The following is a 23,739-nucleotide window of genomic DNA, read 5'->3' on the forward strand; positions in this document are numbered from 1 at the left end:
ATGAGTCCAGCCATAACTACAGATACTGAAGCCACATGAAATTTCAGTAACCTCCATCCAATTCCACAGCCTCTTCAATGAAACACAACCAAAAACAGAAACAAGCATGGGGGCGACATCCCTACAGTTTACGGGAGAAATGTTCAAATCGAAGTTGTCAATCCAGCTCCTTGCTGGCCATGGTATTTAATCCAGCAAAGAACTTTCTGGCCCACGACTGACACAAGCCAGCAGGCCTTCTTCTGACAGACATGCCATGTGGTGGTGGTTGTGGCTGTGGGGACAGTGGTTTGAGGCATTGTGGCTCCCCACTTGTCCTTCACGACCAACAACTCTTCTCCACCACACCCCCGCACACCCCTGAGCTACAAAACCACACTTAATACAGCACTTGAAGCATAGTTCAGCTTTTCCACAGCCAAGCTGCCAGTGTAGCGAAAGGCTGCAAATGTGGAGCCCTTGAGAAACACCTCTTAAGCTTTCTTTGTGTGTAATTTATACAGAAAATAAGGCGCGGGCCAAGAATCATAGCGAGCACCTCTTTAAGCATAACAGTCGTGGCCTCTGAAAAAAAATGATCAAAGTTGACTCTAGAATGGTCAACAGTCCCATTTTCAGAATGAGTTCACTTTATTAAAGCAAATGGGCCCCGGCGGTGGGTCTGATATGATGTCTCGTGACAGATAACTGCAAAATAAACTAGGGGAACAAATTAAATGCCTGCTAGGAACCAGACAAACACGGCGGCGCGGTCAGGAGTGAGAAGGTTACATTGATCGTTTTCATTAAAAAAGTGTAAAAGCAACGCCCCGATGAAGCCATGAAGTCAGACTCCTCAATTTAGTTGATCTTGGAGAGTTGGAAAAAACCACAGCAGTCAGCCATTAGAACTTCTCACCCATTCCCACCTCGGCTTAGAACATTTCCTCGTACGATCACGACCTTGTCAGCCCATGTGCACGCATCCATTGATCCAAAGTGGAAAAAAAACATATTTTGGGGGGAAAAATATGCCGCCGGCGAGCCAGACGTGTTTCTTACAAGAACTCAGTTCTGCAAGGCTCAAGGGATGAACTCCATAGTGTTTGTTATTTTTTGTTTTTTTCCAAGTCGGAATCCAAGTGCAGGACCAGCAGTGCCTTGAGATATGAATGATCTGACGTAGGACATTTCCAAGATACAAGCAGTCATTTGGGCTAAATTCAGCATGTATTGTCAATCTAAATTAAACTAAACTTTTAATTCTGCTGGCATACTGCCGTGACCTGAACACAAACAGTGCAGTAACAACAATAACAACGTAGACAGACAATATTAATTTACACTTTCATCCATTCATTTTCTGAACCACTTTATCCTCACTAGGGTCACAGAGAGGGGACCCTATCACAGCTAACATGGCGGGGGACACCCTGAATTGGTAGCCAGCCAATTGCAGTAAATTAACTGTTATACGTTATTTAAAAAAAAAAAAAAATGGTTTCATTTCAATGGAAGCTGTCGCTTTGAGATAAGAGTGTGATCCCAGCCAATTTCAACTTGTATCTCAAAACATCCCTTGATTAATGATAAACACCACAATGCAATGATTTCATTGTGAAACTAGAGGAGCCAATCACTGAATCGAACAGTATATACAAACAACCGTTGTGACATTATGACAAGTGTTCTGGCAGGAGTACCCATGGAAAAGCAACACAAAAACAAGGGAAAACATGAGCAAATTTCAGGATTTAGGAGGTGAATCTAAGCTCCACTGTGGATTTTCAAATCTGCTTCTCGTAATTACACGCATTTTCTTTGGCTAGTTGTTGTTTTTCCCACACATTCGAACGTTAGTGTTCTTTTCCCATCACAGCCGCACGCACCCCTCCTCTATTCTGTGAACAGTCAGCCTGTGAAGCCTTTTCAGTCTCTTCTGTGATTAAGGGTTACAAATAAACTTGCCTGGGGCTTAAACTCGCCTGATTTTTCCACCGTTCCATCGGACTCAGTGGAAATTGACACTTACGACTTGCACATATGGGACTTCCTCCGCGTCAAAGTTTGCTACGTGTATCTTCAATACAGACGCTTTCACTTCCCACTAAGGTCAAAATTAGCCAATCACAGTTCGTGACGACACAAGATTGATGCCTGACACAAAGTTTTCCCTTTTAATAGAAATTCAACATCAGCTACATGAAAAGTGACACGCCGTACTATTTGCCCCAAGTTCAGCGAGGACATTACTAAGTACGCCAGTGTATTGGAAAGCCAAATAAAACGTAAAAGGTCCAAATTATAATAGTTTGGCAAACACATGGAGGAGCGCTTATGATACGAGCGGGCCGCCGTCCCGATGGGCATCGAAGAGAGCCAAAGGAAGGGAGTCTCATTTTTCTTCTGACGGACATGTCTACAACTCGACGTGTGGCCTTTCAACTCGAATTTTGGATTGTCAACACATGAAAATATTGTGCGACTTGAGCGGAAGGGCTGTCTCAAGGCCAGGACACACACTGACAAGTCTGAAATCCCGTGCCGCCCGCCTTGCTCAGAAGCGAACCGACTTTTCTCCACAGGAAACGTCGTCTTAATTATTTTGGCAATTAAATGTAGCACCCTGATTAAATATTATTGCGCCACATTGGGGTAAGAAAGTGTAGCTTGCGTTTAAAGCAAAAGTTTGGATTGCTTAGCGCATGGCTCTTAAAATTCAACTTTATCTTGGAACCACTGAGGAAGGACAGCCAAATAAGTTGTTCATGGGTCAAACTGTGTCTTGCCACCATAAAAAACAGAGTTAACCTTTGAGAAGCCTACATTAGTCACATTATTTCACCCTTGAAAGAAAAAAATGAACATAAAGTGCAAGCTTTTCCACTGCCATGCATAATTGGATTACGTAACTACGCTTCTTTGGAAAGGTAAACATTGTTAGCAAATTGAATATAGCCTGCTTTGGTTAAAGTTCAAAACAGCAGCCATGGAATTATTGTCCTATTTGATTATTTGTTTTTATTTTTGGGAGAGTATTTATCGGATGGTAATGGCCATAAAGGGCTTGATGTGTCTTTTCTGAAAACTTGTTTGCCATTGGCCAGATATTTGCTTTTAGTCTAGTGAATTGACTTCTTAAATAAATAAAAGAATTCTGTTAGACCAGGTGTGGGCAAATTTTTTGGCCCGGGGGCCACATTGACTTTAAAAAAATTTGACAGATGGGCAGCACAAGATACGATAAAAAAGTGCATCCGTTAACAGTACATATGAAACATAAACAGAAAAAAATATCAAAAATAAATAAATAAAATTAGTGGAGTCACTTGCATCTCAAGGAATTACAGTAATATTTATATAGTTTAGTATATAAACTAAAAAGAAAACACACCTAAAACTCATAAATTGAAAAGAATCTAGATCACCTGTGTCAAAGCGGCAGTCCGGGGGCCACATCTGGCCCGCTGCATTATTTTGTGTGGGCCGTAAATCACGAGGGCCGACTTTTTGTTTTAGGATCAAATTAAAATGAAGAGAATAGATGTATATTACATTTCCTGATTTTCCCCATTTTAAATCAATAATTGTAATTTTTTTAATCCAATTTTTTCTGTGTTTTTTGTTCAAAAATAATTTTGTAAAATCTAAAAATATATATAGAGAAAGCTAAAATAAACATTGTTTTAGATCTATCAAAAATTGAATATTCAGGGATTTTAATCCAGTTCTTTTAATCCTTTTATAAAATAAAAAAATGAAATATCATATCTAATATGGTCCGGCCCACATGAAATCAAATTCAAATTAAAGCAGCCCGTGAACCAACCCGAGTTTGACACCCCTCATCTAGATATTTAGTGATAGAAAAAACTCGCAAGATTGTATTTTCAAGTCTTTTTGTACTTGTACTTATATTCAAGTGCGAGTACATCTGCAACCAGTACGTACGTAGTAGTCATTTTTTGGGGGTGTGATCAACATGGAGGGCGACCTCACGCAGGCCAGTGCCAGTGTCTTGAGTTAACAGGAAAGAACATTTCCGTGCTTAGCTTGGCCGCCGCTTTCGACAAGCGGGCTCGCCTCTGCTTAGTTTTTCTGTCCATGCGGTGGAACGCCGGTAGCGGAGCGGGACGGCAGAACCGGCCAAAAGCCTCACAGGGCCCCTGTGAAGTGTCGGCGTGACACCGCCGTGGCCCGCCACCGCTTCCTTTCTCCGGCGGGCGCCCGCCTTCTGAGCTCATGACGGGCGAGCTTTAGCTTTGACCGGATGCTGTTCACAGACGGCAGACAACCGTGAGCGAGACTAAGCAGCAACGCGTCTTGAAGCCTTCCCACGGCTCGATACATTCCACTTTTAAGTGCTTCGTTTTCCAATCGAGCAACGAACCTGCATAATGTAAAGACATCCGATCAATAAAAGAAGCTCCGGCAAAACGTGGCCCATTTGCCTTGTGATAAGACGTATCCGACTTTACCAGTTTTTCCAGGTACAGGGTGACCCAAAAAGATGCATACCCGATAAAAAAATCATTTTTTTAATGAATGTCTCAAAGAATTGAGGAACTGAAAATTGCCATCACAGCAAAAATAAGAGCCATCCCGAAAGAGGAGTGTATAAAAAGTGATTGACAACTTTGTCAGACGAGTACAGGTTTGCTTGCAACGGAATGGTGGACATTTTGGAACACATCTTGGGAAAGCCATAAATTGACAAAAAATTGACAGAAATAGCTGAAACTCTGGTGAATGGTCTTCCATAAACTGTACAATGTGTGGTTGTAATTTGAAATAAATATCTTTTTAATCAAAGTCAAAATAGAAATTTTCATGAGTCACCCTGTACTTCATGTCATTTGGCTGCATTTTTGCTTCAAATTGAGAACGCAAAAAAACAATGGTTTGCTTCATAGGAACAAATATTCAGAAAAAGAAGCTTAAAGCTGTCTAACTTCATTCCCAAGTTGGATTTTGCTTTTTGTTTAGTGTTAGAGAATTACATAATATGTGGTTGAAGCTGCCAAACAAGTTTGGTTTAAAAATGCCCTGAAAGCTTCATGTTAACAAATTATAAAAAGAAAAAAAAATCAAACTAGTGATCAAATAGCGTCTACAGTTGAAACCAGATGTGCACGTACACCACTACTGCATATCAAAAGCCATTTTTTTCTCAGTCCAACATGAAATCAAACAAAATGGTTAAGAAAACAAATATATTTTCTAAATGCCTGAATACTGAGAAAACCATTGCATTTAGACTTTTTTCCTGACTTTTTGTTTACATAAACTTGGCAGGAATTTGGTAGCATTGCCTTTATGCTTACACTCATTGCTTTTAATGTTTTAAGGTCTCCTTCCACGAATCAGGAATTTAGAATCATTCTGCCTAATTGATCTTGCTTAATTGAGACAAAACAATTTGCCTTTTCAGGTCTGGCTGTAAAGTTTCAGTCCAGTCAAGACTCGGAACTTTGCAACCACTCCAAAACATTGTCAATTTAGAAGACCAGACTAATGTCTTCAGATGTGGCTTGATTATTTCCACTCAAATGTTCTTTTCTCACGATGCCATCTGTTTTGTCAAATGCACCAAAACATCCCCAGGACATGATCTTGCCATCTTCTTTGTATACAAACAATTTCATTTATGGCCAAACTCTTCCATTTTTTGGTTCATCGAATCACAAAATCAAGGTGTTGTGCCTGTGTGCATTTTATGAACTAATATATAATTTCAATTCTTTGTTTAGTGGAATGGACTGGCTTAAATTGGTATAATTGACTGTGTATACTAAACAATTCAGCCTGCATCTTCATAAGGGATTCTATTTATGTCACAATTGCTATGGATATTTTCCACCAAAAACACATTTATAACTGACCTACAAAATGATAGCCTGACATTTTACATTTTATTGACTGTATGTTTGTTGATTAAATGAAAATTGCCACCAATAAATTCCATCCAAGGATGATACAGACTAGTCAAAATATTTTGGGGAATTTTTCTTTGACTTTCTCATTATACAAGCACAGAAAGTGTGTTTCAGTTTTTCCTCCAATTTATGTCAATAACCTGATAGGAAAGCTGTGATTGTGTACATTATGTTTTTTTATAGTTATTTTGTGGTCAGTCTACCTGTTTGCATGTTCTCCCCGGGCCTGCGTGGGTTTTCTCCGGGTACTCCGGTTTCCTCCCACATTGTAAACATGCATGGTAGGCCAAATGGACACTCTAAATTGCCCCTAGGTATGAGTGTGAACGTGATTGGTTGTTCGTCTCCACAGATTCCGGGTGTCTCCCGCCTCTGGCCCGAAGTCATCTGGGATAGGCTCCAGCACCCCCCACAACCCTAGTGAGGATAAAGCGGCTCAGAAAATGAATGAATGGATATATAAACTCCTAGTTATCCCACTTTTGAAGAAAGTGTATAATACTGGCCCACCACAAAAAGAAAAATAATCTCAATCTTGAAATAATGTGCATAACTTTTTGGGTTTGTATGCTATGTTAACTTACAGTATATTGAAAGACGTGTTAATGTAGGGTAAAGCAGCCCCCCTTTTCCTTTCTTTGACTTTTCCGCCCATGTCCGTCAGTGGAAAAAGTTTGTCCATCCCTGCAAAATTTGCATTTGCGCAGGTGTAGCTAATGTTCAGTTATTTCTCCTGGTGGTGTTAAGTTATTTGACGCATACGGGAGCTCTGGCCTCCTCGTCTCCTGCAGTCAGCACACATTCCGAGACAAAAGTCCTTGCTCAGCTGATGTTATCGTACGCCCAACACTTCATTACTTTCTCTACCTGGCACGGCCCGAGCTGGCTCATACGCCCGAAGGCCTTGCGGGGCGTGTGGGAAAATCACTTGTTGTGTGTGGTGTCCACTGTCTTTTAAGGGAAGTGCTATGGTCAAGTAAGTACTAGCCCGTCTTCCACTCTTGGGTAGCCTGGCCCAACGTAGGGTCTGAAATTGAGGCTGGCACGGAGGACATTTTCACTCCCTCTCATTCCCAGAGATATAACTCCTCGTACCGTCAAATCCCAAAATAACATTTTACAGAATCCACGCTCCCTCCTTTTGAAATGCTTGAAAAACTCTATTTGTTATCGTAATGGTTTTGAGGATATGCAAGTCTTGAAAGTCAGTGATCATAATTTCCAGTCCCCGCGACTCCTTTCCAATCCCTCTGGATTAATGGTTAAATTCGCTCTCATCCCGTGGGAAAACCGAAAAAAAACGTCAGCCCTGGAGCGACTAGACCGAGCTCTGGTCGTCTAAAGCCTCGCGGCACGGCGTCGGAGGACAAATACTGCCAAAGTCAGCTGGTTTTGGCCGCCCGCTTGCTCGCCCCATGGCGTATCCAGCTGAGCTCCAATAATTTGACACCTCTTAAGCAGCTGGACCCTTTTTTTGGCGCGACAAGCAGCACTTTGTTTTCAATTCTCCCCATGTTCAACGCGCAATAAAAAAATGACCGTCAGCAACATCGCACACAGTGTTTTCATCCACTTTGACACCCCCCCCCCCCTTCCCCGAGCCGTTTCAATCTCCGCTCGGCCTCCTATGTGGGATTTAACATACACTTTGTGGTAACCTTGCTAAGTTATCCCTTTTTTCCCCCTCCCCACGCTTGTGAATAAAGGCTTGTTTCTGTACGCCGCGCTTGTTAAGACTTCAAGGACAGCTCCCTCCATCTGGCATTAAGTATGGCCGGTGCCAGTGTCGGGTTAACTGACACTCCTGCACTTAAACTAATGGCAGTGAGCAGTCATCTCCCATGAGGCGCTCACCTTGGAAAAAAAAATGGGGGAAAAAAAGGCTCACTCTCGCCCCCTTATCCCCAATCATGCCGCTGTGCTCCCGCCACCCACTGAATGAAAGTGCGGGCATGAAAAGAAGGATTGTTTCAGGATTCGGGCATACATGGCTGCAAATGAAAATATGTAACACGCATGTCCTGGCTTGGTTTTGCCTCACGTTTATAGTTTGATGGCACTTTGAGTAGCAAAAAAAAAGGGGTGGGAGGAGCTAGTATGGAACGTCATTAGGATCCACAACATGCAAAACAGGTTTCTTGATTTTTTTGGGGGGGTGTTTTTCTGACTATGTCTTCTGAGGAACAGATGTGGCCGAGGGAAAAGACCACCGGATGAAAACCAGAGCGTGTTGCGTGAAAATAGGTCTTTAGGAGATTTTTCCTTTCATCTTAGTTGCTTTGGGAATAGTGGATTGACATTTTTGATTTGGCGTTAGTGTCTGAATATACAGTTTCCCCTGTTTAAATGAATTCAAAAGGCCATGAAAAAATAGCGCACACACGCACAATTGATGTTTTGAGTTATGACTGTGGTCTGATTAATCTCCAGGCAATCCTGTACTTCATAACTGTAATGATGAATATCAAAGGGCAAAAAAACAATGGAAAGAAAGAAAAAATAAACAAATGATGTTAATCCTTAAGAGCAGAGTTGTCAAATACATTGGACAGCTTCAATTATTTACCTTAATACCAATTTAACCCATTAGTGAGCAACTGACTAGTTTTCCTTTTTCATTAGACTCAAGATCTTTAACCCTTTATAGCACAAGTGAGTATTTTTGATCATTAAAACAACTAAAATATGAGCAAGATTATTCATCTCATCTCATTATCTGAACTGCTTTATTCTCCATAGGGTCGCAGGGGTGCTGGAGCCAATCCCAGCTGACTCTGGGCAATAAGTGAGGGACACCCTGACGAAGATGGACAACCATGCACACCCCATACCCATTTAGAGTGTCCAATCAGCCTACCATGCATGTTTTTGGAATGTAGGAGGAAACCATAGTACCTGGAGAAATGTCCACACAGGTGCATCAACCTGGAATTGAACCCAGGACCCCAGAGCTGAGAGGCCAACCACTCGCTCCACTGTGTCTTTCTTTAAAAAAACATGGATTTGGGTTTTTTTTTGGAGGGCAGGGCAGAATAGGTTAATAGTCATGTATACATATAATTAAATTTCTAATTTAAGGTACCAAAGTCAAAGCCAGATATGTGGGTGTTAATGTTTGTCTAAGAGGGTCCCCCCACCCCCTGCCCCCACCCCACCTAACCACCCCAAACCGCAATCGGTCCATCTCAGTGTTTCCTATTACCGGGAATCCTCAGTATATTCCGCCACATCTCTTGGCCAAGCATCACAGAAGGAGTGTGCGGAACGTTGTGAACGTAAACAGAGCACAGGTGAGCAGAGCGGACCCCCGCCACAGACCGCCACCCGTTCCCCTGTGAATCACAAGCTCCCCCCGCCTCCTCAATGGAAAGCTAAATAACTTTTTAAGAATGAAGAGGCTTGTTGCTAAATATAGGCCGGCCCAGTGGGAGGCGCCGGGTCCGAGAGCCATTTTCAACAAAGATGAGCCCCCGGGTCGTAGCCCAGCACCCGGCGGGTGGCGGTCTGCCGCCGGTGGTCCGCCTTTTTCTGATGCACCGGCTCTTGTGTAAACACTCGCAATCCTGTGGTCCGCTCCGGCGTGGCAACCAGCGAAAGGAGCCACTGTGCGCTCGCACACAGCCGTGGTGTGTTGTCGCCGCCGACCCACTCAGTACACCCACCCACCCAACCCCTTTTGCCCAAAGCCCTGCCACTGAGGCCTGGCTAGGGCCAGCGACAGACCTCAGTATGTGTGATCTCGGAACCCTGCTGGGAACTCCTGCTGGGGGCGATGTTGGACTTGCCCATGTGACCGCACATTTTCCTCATTAAATCTACCTTGATTTACGAGCGTCTCAACATGTGAGCGTTCTGGTTTGCGAGCTACCGGTTGGTCGTATTTGGTCTTAGTGTCCCGTGCCGAAGTTTGGTCTGGAAGAAGATTTTTCCTTGTTAAAACTTGAATTTTGGGGGGTCAAAGACAGGGATTTAAAGTATGGCCAGTGCACCCAATTGAATTTGGTCCACAGCAAATTACAGAACTATAATTGAATATGGCCCTCGCAAGAAGCTTGAGTTCAGTCTACATTCTGTTGTACTTCTGAGCCACAACTAGTCACATACTTGGGTCAAAATCTTACATGTTGAAAACTGTCAGAAACTGTCAAATTTTAGTTGAGGAAAAATGCAAAAAAACTCTTTACTTGATCAAATGTTACCATAAGATAATTTTGGGAATCTAGCTACAGTAGCAACACTTCCTTTACAATTGGAATTTTTTTTATCCATTCATATTCCAGGCCACTTATCCTCACGAAGTTCGCGAGGGGTGGTGGAACCTATCCCAGGCAACAAATGCTGCACCCTGAATTGATTGCCTGCCAATTCCATGATTTTTTTTCTAGGAAACAATCATCAAAATACTTACCTGTACAAATGAGAGGCCATAATCGATCCTTCATAGTAGAGGTAAGGCATCAGAACCATGTCTTCGACACACCTGTAAATAAAAAAGACGGTTTATTTTCAGTTCATTATCCCCAGGGATGACAAAAAAACTATTTTCTCACATTGAAATCGAACTAAAAATTTGGGGAAGCAACAAGTTATTGATACATTTTTCGAAAAAAAGCAAACTAGCATGAAATATGCTCCAAATTGAACAAGCTTAGCGGCACAGAATAAAACCAGATGAATGGGTACACGGCATTCTAACAAGTTCAGTCTGCTTCCATTGCCTCTTTGACACTGAGACTGCCTAAACAGATGAGGTCATGCAACAAAAAAAAAAACCCAAAAGCTGGAGGCAAGGCTTTTGCCAAGGTTCCTGTTTTGTGTAAAAAGATCTGCGACAACAGTATAGCAGCTCTTAATGAGCTGCCTGACTATTTTTTGGTTTTTTTTCTCCGCCGCAGACGCTGTTACCACCTCGGCCGCGGCGCTCGTGTTACGCCTTGACGTCTCTGCGCAGTTTACACTGAATGACAAGGCGTGACTGCGCTGCAATATTCCTGGCCGCTTAAAAGGAGCGCTTTATGGCCTGTGGAAATGATTCATCAGGCGCAAGAAAGTATGCATTTATCACATTCGGGTCGCTTTAAGAAGAAACAGCCAAAAATATCACGTTGGGCCAGGAAATAACTGAAGGCTGGATGTTTTATCAGCCAGCCAACCTTTTTTAGGATAATATCCCATTAATCATCAAGATCACCTCCAATAAAATTCCAGATTCATCAAGGCTGAGAAAAAGTGACAGTGTCCACCGTGGAGAAGGAAGGCCAGCAGGTTCCCTTTTCTACTGAGCTCATCTGTTCGAGATCCCCCCCCCAAATTTGAGCGGCTACCTGCGCGGACCACACGAGTGGTCCAGAGCGAGGCTGCGGCTTTCTGCCGAAGGATTTACGGTAAGTCTCAGACAAGCGTTCGCAGCTTGGACTCCTGGCACGGTTCAGATATTGTCCCTGGCCGAGCATCAAACTGACTCAACGTGAGCCCCGTGAGTAGCCACAGTATGCACACACACAAAAGCCTCCCGTGCTCCGGTGATAAATGGACAACCTTCAAGTGGCACATGGGAAAGGAACGGAGTCGAAATATTTCATTACTGCACTTAGGGAAGTCAAAAGTCTCCAGAATCAGAAATTGAGCCAATAGTGAGGGTTGGCAAATAGATGTTGTTGTCCAAGATTGTGAAAACGATCCCATGCTAAATATAAATATTCATTCATTTTCTGAAATGCCAGATATATTCATTCATTCATTTTCTGAAATGCCAGATATATTTATTCATTCATTTTCTGAAATACCAGATATATATTTATTCATTCATTTTCTGAAATGTCAGATATATTCATTCATTCATTTTCTCAAATGTCAGATATATTCATTCATTCATTTTCTGAATTGTCAGATATATACATTCATTTTCTGAAATGTCAGATATATTCATTCATTCATTCATTTTCTGAATTGTCAGATATATTCATTCATTTTCTGAAATGTCAGATATATTCATTCATTCATTCATTTTCTGAAATGTCAGATATATTCATTCATTCATTTTCTGAAATGTCAGATATATTCATTCATTTATTTTCTGAACCGCTTTATTCTCACCAACGTCAGAAGGGGTGCTTGAGTCAATCCTAGCTGACTTTCGGGCCGGTTGAGGGGGACACTCTGAATTGGTGGTCAGCCAATCACAGGGCATAAGGAGACAAACAGCCATTTACGCTCACACTCATACTTAGGTGCAATTTAGAGTGTCCAATTAATTAGCCTACTATGCATATCTTTGGAATGTGAGAGGAAACCCACACAGGCCTGGGTAGAACATACAAACTCCACACAGGTGGATCGACCTGGATTTGAACCCAGGACCCCAAAAGTGTGAGGCCGACGCCCTGACCACTCGCGCCGCCAGGGTGCAATGTTAAATGATCCTTTTTTAAATGTTGGTTATTCATTTTTATTATTAATGGCGGCCAGGCGGCTGAGTGGTTAGCGTGTCGACCTCACAGTGGGGGACCTAGGTTCAAATCCAGGTCGATCCACCTGCGTGGAGTTTGCATGTTCTCTCCGGGCCTGCATGGGTTTTCTCCGGGTACTCTGGTTTCCTCCTTCATTCCAAAGACATGTATGGTAGGCTGAATGGACACTCTAAATTGACTCTTGGTTTGAGACCAAGCGTGAATGGTTGTTTTTCTCCTTGTGCCCTGCCATTGGCTGGTCACCAATTCAGCTGGGAGAGAATCTAGCACCCCCCACTACCCTTGAGATGAGGTTATTGCTAAACTGAATAATTGTTTTGCAATTCATAGGCTAAACTTTGTCAATTAAGAATTTTGCGTGAATTTGTAACAGTTTTTTGAAAACATTTCAAAACATTCTATAATAATAACTTTAAAAAACTCAAACACAAGTTTGCAGACCCTGATTTGATGTGATAATAAAGCAACTGTGCCCTACCAGTTTCGAGTGTAGTCTGACTTTTGCCTAAAGTCAGATGGGATGGGCTCCAGCACCCCACAATCCCAATGTCTATAAAAGCCATGCTGCATGCCTTTGTACCAGCGTTAATACATTTCAGCATTTACCTTTGTAGTTTTATTGAAGGACTGCTTCAGTAAATACTTTGCCCCCCACCCTGGCTGGGGTAGTCAATTTAATTGTTTTCCTCGATATTTCATGGACACGAAATGAACGTATACTTTCCCGGCAAATCCCACACAGGTGCGAAAAAATGACGAATGGGAGACTATAGAACCCTGCTTGCCGCTTAAAGCATGCTAACCCATTTACCCTTAGGTTCACATCCGTCCCAGTTAGTTTTCTGCCCAACTGGATTTGGAGTCTCACAGGCACCTCTGGTTTTGATAAAGAGCCAAATGAGTTCCTTGAGAATTCCTGAGCCAAGCTCAACGATCAAACCAGATGTCAGAACAGAACCTTAATGTGTCTGACATGCTCCAAAAAGCATAATGGATCAATTCAGTAATCTTTTCTGTGTTTAAGAAGGATTAGTGTTGAAATTGGGGATGTTTTTTAAATCACTCCTACAGGAATTCAACACAAAGTAAAAGCAGGATCGGTGTGCTGCAGATTTATTAGTACACCGCCAAAGAGGTGCTTTAGAACATTCCAAGCTCAAGTTATGGCCCTAAGTACATGTACTCTTGAGAGCAAACTATAGGGTTAATAATTAGGAAGGGTCTCACGACTACAAAGGTCCATGTAGTACTTATACACACTTTTATAAACACTTATTTTTTCCCCTTCCACTTGCAATAAAAATGTCCTGAAAGGGACAAACAACACAGCACCGTTATCAAGTGTGTCGTATTGGACAAATACACAATGGCATTTTCTATGGTGTAAATTTGGGGAAAAAATAATGTAAAAAAAGCCAGAATTTACAATGCAATGCCACACAAGATGGGGCAGCCATTTTTTCTATGTTTAAACTTTATTTTCTTCACTACTAGCGGTCAAAGACACCATCTGATAGTTACCACTTTAAGTTTATGTTTTTTTTACATGTATGTCAGTTATGTCCCTTTAAAGATGTTAAAAGACACTTTTTAAAATTAAGTAAGGTCTTAGTGACCCAGTTTTGAGTTTTTTTTAAACATCTTGGCCATCATTCAGAGCATTTTGGACAAGAAAACATGTCTAAAGATAATCGCAGAACACTCAGAAATATAGTCATTAACATCTACATTTTTTTAAAAATATTACAGCATCTTATTGCTTTAATTTCAGAAACAGCAGAGGAAGAAGTATACTATTCACCTGAAATTGTGATGGACGGAAAGATTAAATCATTATTCCAAACTATCTGAAAAACTAATAATTTTAATGTGCTTCACAGGTTAAAAATAATCAGAAGGGAAAGGAGTGTCAATTTCGAGTTTGAACCAATTTTACTGCTACACAACCACCAGCAGATGGCAGCAATGCACCAATTTGGATAGAAGATCAGACAGTTCTGAATCCACAAGATTTCCAAGAAGCTGAATTTAGACAAAACCAATTTTTACATTTTACTGTTTGTTCCTGAAGAATAGTAAATGTTCAAATATGGAAGGGTTGCGCAGTAACAATAACGACGATGACCGGACCTCCAATCCATGTAAACGGGGATGCCATTGACAGTGATCGAATCCCCAACAATGGAATACTTCATTTTATTTGTCACGTCACATACACACAGTACTTCTCTCTGCCTGAGGAACTCCAGTAAGTGTCAAGGGCTTTCTAAGTGGCTCATAACCGTGCACTTGGAAATAGAGTCGATTCAACTAAAGCCGAAGTGACAGAATAACGACTGGGGTCAGTTGAGCGAAACTCGCAAGGAAGCCGTGACTTGTCCAGCTGCGTATGTGCACGGCGAGGAGAACAGAAGCGCATTCAAGACGTCGCCGCTCGTCATCAGACTAATGAAAAATGCATGTTATGACTGCAGCTCGCCACATAAGCGAGAGCGGGACACTCCAGTCTGTCAGCGCCTACTTCATCATACTCTAAGTGAAATATAATAAAGTGCACTACATTGCTTTCATGTAGTTTATGTTTAACTCGTTGGTTGCCATTGAAAGCAACAGATGACCAAACCCATTGAACTGGGAGGCTTTGCAGTATATATGATCACTGTCCAATCTAAATGAATAAAACGGGGTCTTTTTTGCCACCAATGACGGCGAAGTGGACATGTTAACTACTCTTCCAATGTGACGCACTTTAGTTCTTTGTTTCCTGGAAATGTTATCTTTTTAAATCAGAATAATGATCAATACGTCTTGGAGAAAGTTGCTGCAACAATAAGTGGCTCTATTTTTTTTTCAGTTCGACAAAGTAGTGAGCTAAATGGATTTAGCACGTAGAAATGGGCCAACCAGTAAGTAGCCTATGCTGTAGTTTTGATCAAAACATTTTACAAAAGACACAAAAGACTGTTTTGACCAAGTAACAGATGCCGTGTTGCCAGTGAAAGGCTGTTAACAATTACATGACATTAGCCGTTGTTGTAGGCCCTGGCGTTGCAAAAGTACATTAGTAAAAACAAATGTCGGGTTTAATATTTTCAGATTATAAATTATTATGATTATTATTCCAACTGCTATGCTTGCTTGTAGTCGAGGGGCATACGTAAATGTAACATTTTTACCATCCTGATGACAATAACGGATGCTTACGTCTTTATCACTGAGGTATGATGATTCTGCCTCCGGTTTAAACTTGCATGGAAAAATCTCCCCACATTTGTATCAATTTTGTATTCCGACGAATTGCACTATAAAGACAACGACTCTCAGCTACTGTTTTCCATTGAGTTTTATGCCTTTGGCCAGAATCTCAAGCCTCCTACTGCCTCATTGGTTTCAACTATGCAGAGGAAAACCGTTGCATTAATTATTTTAATTTCAAAATGGCAAGATTTGTGGATCTCTTGGAGTCCTAATCATTTATTTTGTAATACTCTTTGACAAGATTCTATTTAGTAAGCATGTAAAAACTTTTGATAGTGAGACTTTTATCTTGACAGCACTGTTTTAAGAGTTAGCCATGAGGCGCAGTTGCTGTATTTGAAAACCACAGCCCAGCCACACACTAGAGCCATTAATTACCACAACCCAACAACGTTTAAGTCAATAAAAACATGTCTGCTGCTGCCGCTTTACACTCCATTCCAAAAGTAAAGGAATGGTGAGATGAAATCCTTTGCCGGAAAACATTTGGGTTTGTATAAAAGTGACTGTGAGCCAAGAGAAAGACATCCAGTCTATAGACTTAGGACTCCTAGTCACAATGGTTACCTTTCCTTATAAGTGAGGCAAACCGTATTTGCAAGTGTATTTCCACATCTGTCTTGCAAGCCACAGACAGACCCTTTTCAAAATTTGCGGTAAGAATGAGGTTTAGATCCTCTCTCGCTAGATGGCGTCAGTACATGCCACATCTGGCTGGCATTACAATAATCGAGTACAAGTAAATCGAGTCGTGAGGTCAGCCATGGAACAAATTGAAGTAAAATTGCCATCCATTTTTAGAGTATTTTGACCAAACTTTCAGTACCTCCATTCAAATTCTTAGCATGTTGAAATTGGAATTAAACCTACCGTATTTTCACGACTATAAGGCACACCACATTATAAGGCGCACCTTCAATGAATGACATCTTTTCCATATATAAGGCGCACTGTATTATAAGGTGCACTGTATTATAGGGCGCACTGTATTATAAGGCGCACTGTATTATAAAACGCATTGTCTATTTTGGAGAAAATGTAAGACTTTTAAGTGCGCCTTATAGTCGTGAAAATACAGTAATTGCTATTGACTTCCAGGTATGAAGCACTCACTACACAGTCACCTCTAGAGCCAGCCATTGTTGGTGTTTTGGATTTTTATGTATAAAATCTTGCAGTGGGGGAGGAGCTATATGATGGAAGATTTTTGTAAACTAAGATGGCGTTTGTGTGTTTTTTTTTTAAATATCCAACAGTGGTGGTTTTTCATTTTTTCCATATATAAGGCGCACTGGATTATAAGGCGCCCTGTCTATTTTGGAGAAAATTTAAGACTTTTAAGTGCGCCTTATAGTCGTGAAAATACGGTAGATTTCAAGCAATATTTGTCTGAAAGATAATACTTTCTGCCACACTTGTGTTGGACCAATCCATTGGGGTTTATGTGATTGTATGATATCTTTCTCTACACAAGTTGACAACAAATGACAAGAAGGCCTTCTAGCAGTGCCACAGAAGCAACTACTCGTTCCCCTGAAAAACATGGCGGGCGGCCGTTCAGCCTTACGCATGTTCCACTTCGCCGCAAATGTACACATTCCTCCCACCGCAGCCACAAAAGCGGCTCAATGCCTCATTGGACAGAGTCCCCCCCCCCCCCCCCCCCCCCCTAAGCACCCCCACTCGCTCCAAGAAACACAGCCAGCTTTACCACTGAAATAGATTTCAATAAATTTTAATTTCCGCGACCACTTCACCCCCCTGAGGACTCCCACACCTGCAAATGCTGGTCTCAAGATGGTAATGAATTAGAAAACAAAAGACTCGGAAAAAAGAAAATACCCTCCCGTTCCTCTTAAACTCAATGAGTTAAGAGGAGACCACACAAGGAAAACAAAAGATGGCCAGTTTATTTTGCTGCGGTGGGCCCGTTTCAACACGACGATTATTCACTGAGGCGGCCTTCAAACGTTACTCAATCAAGGTGACGACGACTAGTGGCGGCCAAATTTTGGAGTCACGTATGACTTTTTTTAAATGGGACACATGGGCGTTAGGATTGTGTGTTAAAGATTTGTCAACTACTTGTTTAAAAAGCCTGACACTTATTGTTGCCAATTTGTCAGCCATCCATTTTCATTCAGACTACCTTAAGGACCAGCTACCGTTGGTCAAAGGGGACTAAACCATGAACTCTGGATCCCTACTAAGGATGTTTCTTACAGTTGTTGTTGATTATTTTCTAAAAAAGTAATAATTCATTTTTACATTTGATAGGATTATTGAATCCATTCAAAAATATGTTTGGGATTATTTTTGGAATGGTTCATTTTCAATTCCATGTTGCTTATCCTCACAGGGTACAAGGTGGTGCCGGAGCCAATTCCAGATAACTAAAGTGGTTGACAGCCATTTTGACAAACAACCTGTCACTTCCACAATTGTGTTGAATATTCAAGCATTGAAATAAACTGTAAAATGCTTATACGTTCTCATTTATGACTTTCAAAACATTTCGTTCAATATAAAATGAAGTCATCCATCCCTATTTTCAATTAGTTATGAAATCATATTTAGAAAACATATGAATTCATTATCATTCTACTGCTCTTCATAATTTAATTGTACAATAATCTGTAATAAATATTCTCAAATAGTGGTTAGTGCGTCGGCCTCACAGTTCTAGGGTCGAGGGTGTGATCCCAGGCCTGGAATTCCTGTGTGGAGTTTACATGATCTACCCAGGCTTGCGTGGTTTTTCTCCGGGTACTCTGGTTTCCTCCCAAATCCCAATAACTTGCACGGTAGGCTGATTGAACACTCTTAATTGTCCCTAGGTATGAGTGGGAGCGTGATTGGTTGTCCTCTGTCTCTTTGAGCCCTGTAATTGGCTGGCTACTGATTCAGGGTGTCCCCCTCCTGGTCCCCGTAGTTATCTGGGATAGGCTCCAGCACTCCTCGCGACCCTTGTGAGGAGAAGCGGTTCAGAAAATGAATTAGAAAAGCTCTAAGACCTTTTCATTAGGCCACCATTTGCTGCATTGGTAAAAGTCCCAAAGTAATGTCAGTGCACTCTTAAAAAGCGCAATTATCATCACTTTGGTCATTTTTTTTCCTCATGCGATATCACTCTGGCACAAAAGAAGGATTCTAAGATGACAGATAAGATGAGATCAGAACACCTGGTTTTACTGCACGCCGGCATTCATTTCAGCCTTTAAGTGAAAATATGTGACGTCAATGCAGCAAGCAGAAAAGATTGCAAGGCAATGTGAAAACATAAACAGCAATAGAACGTGGCATTGTTTTGGATCTTGATGGGCCAAGAAAAAACATCAAAGCAAACGGAGGCTCATGAAATTATACTTGGCCTTTCTCAGAAAAGTGTTTGAAATATAAGTAGTCCTGGCATATAAAACAGATTTGAATGAGCAAAGTACAACAACACTAAGCTTGCATAATACAAATAAATATTAGATTTAAATCAGCCTACTTAGCTTAGTCAAGTTTGCTTCACATTGCCTTTTTCCTCCTCTTAAGACTTATTTGAAATATTTGGGATTGTAATATTATATAATCCTTTTGATTTATGTATGTATTGGTAAAAAAAAATTTAATAATTTTGTTGGGAATCTCTTCTTTCAAAGCACATATAGCAGAAAGTGAATTGTAGACTATAATAACGTTACTTCTTATTTCTAGTTAATATTCTCTAAATAACAAAAAGTCATAACAATGTCCAAGAATGTATTATGCATGAAAAAAACCCTGAGCAGTAATCCAAATTTTCTTTAGTGTCTGATATTCTGTCAGATTAGCATAAATTGTCAGAGTATCATACTTTACATCATGGGTCGAAAACCTTTTTGACAGAGAGAGCCATAAAAAAAATTCATATTTGTAAATGTTGCTCTTTGAGAGCCATACTCAAAATTTGAAAGTAAAAATACACACAAATCTGTGCTATTTGTAGTAATATCCCCATTACAAACGTTCTCTGAGATCTTTTGACAACATTGTCGTGCTGTACCTAATCAATGATAATCAATGGGAGTATGCATGCAGAGAAATGCAATGGAAAAACAAATGTTTAAAGTGCCACTAAAAGTAGTGTCGGCGCCACAATGATCAACGCAATGCTCCGATTGATGTATTCAGGACTGAGCTCTCTCAACAGAGGTTCCCATATTTTACCTGTTTAGTGGAGAGCCACATATATCTCCGGAGCCATATGCACCTATCAAAAGAGCCACAGATGGCTCCTTAGCCATATGCACCTATCAAAAGTGCCAAATATGGCTCCTTAGCCATATGCACCTATCAAAAGTGCCAAATATGGCTCCTTAGCCATATGCACCTATCAAAAGAGCCACATAAGGCCCCCGAACCATAGGTTCCCTACCCCTGCTTTACATTAAATGTTGTTCAAAGCACTTTATAATACTGGCAATTCTTGCTCATTTAGAGATGTAATTATGCACTAATCCCTGGACTGCAATTGATAAAAGTATTAGAAACATTATTATCATATTAAAAATGACCTATAGTTAATGCAATAACAGTCATCAAGTGGTTATTAAAGCAAATGTCTGTTGCCATCATTGCCAGTCAATGAGGTTTACCGTTCCCCACTTATGTTGGATATGCCTTCTTAAATGACTTTTCTTTTCAAACTTAAGTTTGCCACATAGTTTTATATAAGCCCATTTGAATTTTACCACTAAGGCTCAATAAAACTTCTTAAACCCGAATTTGCAACTGGATCTATAGCCTACTGTGTATTCAATATAGAAGCTGAAAAAAAAGAGCGCCATCTACAGAGAGTCACCACAGCAGTTAACGCAGGCGGTTTTCCTGCCTCGGACAGCACAGCCAACATTAGAATTAATAGAACAAATGTTGTATTTATAAACATAAACCAAACTGCACTAAGCTGGGGGAGAAGAGAAAAAAAAAACCTGAAAAAGTAAATAAACCACAGAGAGGTGAACCATAACAAATAAAACACACTGTAAATAAAACCATATTTTCTTGTACAAGGTGGATAATTAGAAATATGAACGTGTGAGGAAATCAGACATGCAAACTTATTTTTGGGTCAATTTTTTCTTCTTTTTTTTCTGAAGTCCTTGGCCAAGACAAGGCGATTACAGAAAATGTTGTATTTTTGCTTGCACGCTTGTGTAACTTCAGGCTCAGCGTGTGTGCGCACACGCATGTGTGCGTGTAAGTGGCGCGTGTGTGGGCTGATCTTGGCCCCCCGACCGCCGCCGCCGCCGTCTGTAAAGAAACAGCTGGAGGCAAAGCCAACAGCGGTCCGGCTCGGGGAGTTTCGGGGCCCTGCCAGGCGGCGACAGATTCCAGAAGTTTCCACGGTGCCGCGTCGTCATGCCAACGGGCTGTTGGCACCACGCCGCCGTCCCGATCGGTGCACCTGGCCCACCAAGCGTTCAGAATCACCTCTGCTGTCACAGTGTGATGAACAGGTCATTTACAACCCAAGTGTTTGTGTGTTTTTAAGAGTTATGGGCGCAAGGAAAGAAAACAGCGTGGAGGTGCAGTGGACCTCCTGTGTGCGCCGCCCCAATCAAACTGAGGGGCTGTGGAAAAGCCTCATGCACACGCACATGCAGTGGCAAGCGTTGCATTTGCTACCAAACCCTTGAATGTATACGCTTCATACACTTCTGGACTCATTGGCTGCCAGTGACGGCGAGAGACGTCAAATTGCCCACCATTCTACTTGAAATGTAATCAGAGTGGAGCCCCTTTGGTCTCCCATTTTTCCCCATTTAAAAAAAAACAACAACAATGTAAAAACACTTTTTTTTGCATTAGATCAGTTAGAGGGTAATTCGTCATGATTACTCGCTATTCATTCATTTTCTCTAACTCTTATCCTCAAGGTTCAAGGGGGTGCTGGAGCTTATCCCATCCACTTTTGGGGGGCATGCTGAAACGGTGGCAAGCCAATCATGGGACACAAGGAGAAACAGACAACAATTTACGTACACACTCATAGGTAAGGGCAATTCAGAGTATTCAACCCAGCCTACCGTGCATGTTTTTTGGGATGTGGAGTACCCAAAGAAAACCCATGTGAGCTCCATTCAAGAAGGTCAGAACCAACCTGGGGTTGTCCCAACACAAAATATTTTAATTACTTATTTAGTTAATTATTTCAACATTACTATTACTCTTGTTTATTGAACAGGGTGATGTGATATCACCTAAAATTTTAAGTTAATTATATCCGTGAAGCCCTTTTTTAATCAATTACGGCTTAATGAATGAACTCAAACTAACATTTCAGGGAGCTGCCATTTTATATCCATCTGATATCTACTGTAATTTAAATTAAAACTACCCTTGATATAAACAACTTATGTTTAGAGTTGATGGACCCAAAATTTCAGGGATTTATAAAAAAAAAAGAACTAAAAGCGCATTCACAATTGGAATTTTGACTGCATACTTACCAAAGTCTCCACTCAGAGGGAATATCCAATATGGAAATCTAGCTTTGTTGTTGTATCTTTCTTTAATGATGACACTCTTAAGGCAATGGAAATCATCTGACGCCGCTCATAACTCATCCGACACTTTTATCATCGGTGGCGACACTTTCCCATCGTGACGCGAGGCACCAAATAATATGGGCGAGTCGCTGTTGAGAAGGAAAAAAAAAACAAAAAATTCCCCTTGTTGAATTGTGACATTCAATTCTAGTAGGTGGAGAAGAGCAGACAGTCTGCGGTGGTGAAAACTCTCCCATGCTGCGGCTTCACTTTTGCATTCAAATGCTTTTTCTCCACCCACAAACCATATAAACTCAACTTGCTAAGTTAATAACATGCACAAGTGATTTAAGCGCACTTCATTTGATATTTTAACGCAAGCTTTTATTAAATGATACCTGATACTCGTGTGGTGCATGTTTGTTTGAGCTGGAAAACAATTTTTTTTTCCCCTCCGCCAATATGTCACAAACCCTTCGGAGGAGACATTTGGCGTAGCTTCACTTATCTCGTGTCACAACAAATTGGGAACGCCTTCGACAAAAGCCATTGGCTCGACATCACGTAATGACAAGTCGGTCCAACGCAATGACGGCGCACAGAAAGAGCTGATCTTTAAAAGAGTGAAAAATTAGGTTATGCTGGTCGTAAAAATGAACATTTTTGGCCCCGGTGTATCTTGGCCACACGTGTTATTGAAAAACGCCTAACTCTATTACGCTTGGCGTGAAAAGTTGTAATTTTTGAAGTGCCCTGTGTATTTCTTTCTGGACGCGCTTAACACTCGTCATATCTTCTTACATACAAACACGAGTGAGAGCAGTGGTGGGAATTAATAAAGTACAAATATTTTTTTCTAACACGTACTTGATATTGCACGTACTGCAAGACGATTTACATATATACTCTAAGATGGGGGCACGTGGAAGAGAGGTTAGCAAGTGCACCTCACACTTCTGAGCTTGAGTCCTCACAGTGTGGACTTTGCATGTTCCCATCGTGCTTGTGTGGGTTTTCTCCAGGTTCTCCGGTTTCCTCCCACATTCCAAAAATATTTATGGTGGCTGATTGGACACTCTAAATTGGCCCTAGGTATGAGAGTTAAAGTGAATGGTTTTCCATCTCCCCGTACACTGCGATCGACTGGTCACCGATTCAGGGTGTCCCCTCCCATGGCCCGGAGTCAGAGGGAAAGGCTCCAGCACCCCCGTGACCCTAATGAGGATAAAGCAGTTCAGAAAATGAGATGAGATCCCAAAAATAGGCATTGTAGGCTGGTTGAACACTCTAAATTGCCCCTAGGTATGAGTTTGAATGGTTGTCCGTCATTGGCTATCCCATAGTTGGCTGGGATAGGCTCCAGCACCCCCCGTGACCCTAATGAGGATAAAGCGGTTCAGAAAATGAGATGAGAGATCCCAAAAATATGCATGGTATGCTGCTTGAACACTCTAAATTGCCCCTAAGTATGAGTTTGAATGGTTGTCCGTCATTGGCTATCCCATAGTTGGCTGGGAAAGGCTCCAGCACCCCCCTGTGAACCTCTTAAGGATAAAGCGGTTCAGAAAATGAGATGAG

At 41.4% G+C, this 23,739-nt stretch overlaps 1 long non-coding RNA gene across 1 annotated transcript in view; it reads right to left on the minus strand.

The window, feature by feature from the left end:
* Positions 1-3,961: 3,961 nt before the first annotated feature.
* The window catches only part of LOC144215663 (uncharacterized), a 67,829-nt gene continuing 48,051 nt past the window's right edge, over positions 3,962-23,739 (minus strand). Inside the window, exons 5-6 of the long non-coding RNA XR_013330472.1 lie at positions 10,324-10,395; positions 3,962-4,369 (exon numbers count right to left, since the gene is read on the minus strand). This is a non-coding gene — a long non-coding RNA (uncharacterized LOC144215663). The remainder of the gene's footprint in view (positions 4,370-10,323; positions 10,396-23,739) is intronic.

Source organism: Stigmatopora nigra, chromosome 22 (assembly GCF_051989575.1).
Source record: "Stigmatopora nigra isolate UIUO_SnigA chromosome 22, RoL_Snig_1.1, whole genome shotgun sequence".
In the NCBI taxonomy this organism is placed as follows: domain Eukaryota; kingdom Metazoa; phylum Chordata; class Actinopteri; order Syngnathiformes; family Syngnathidae; genus Stigmatopora; species Stigmatopora nigra.